The following is a 396-nucleotide window of genomic DNA, read 5'->3' as shown; positions in this document are numbered from 1 at the left end:
AGCAGCAGCAGCAGCAACAGCAGCAGCAGCAGCAACAGCAGCAGCAGCAGCAACAGCAGCAGCAGCAGGAAACAGTTCTATGCAGAAGCTGTCATTTGCTTCTCGTCGAGCTGCAGCAGCAGCAGGCAGACTGAAGTGTCCCAGCAGCAAATCCTTTAAGCCCCCCAAGAAGCTCGCAGCAGCAGCAGCACCAGCAGCAGCAGGAGCAGCAACAACAGCAGCAGCAGCAACAGCAGCAGCAGCAGCAGCAAGGAACCCGCAGCACGGCTTGTCTGCTGCAGCAAACACCAAGCCGCGCTGCCTGGTGACGCGCCGCCGCCTCCATGAGCTGTGGTGTCTGTACAGCTACCCAGCTCCCCTCCCCCCTGCTGCTGCTGCTGCTGCTGCTGCTGCTGT

Source organism: Eimeria mitis, genomic scaffold (genome assembly GCF_000499745.2).
Source record: "Eimeria mitis Houghton genomic scaffold, Emh_scaff528, whole genome shotgun sequence".
Lineage (NCBI taxonomy): Eukaryota > Apicomplexa > Conoidasida > Eucoccidiorida > Eimeriidae > Eimeria > Eimeria mitis.
Note: the sequence above shows the minus strand (reverse complement) of the source record.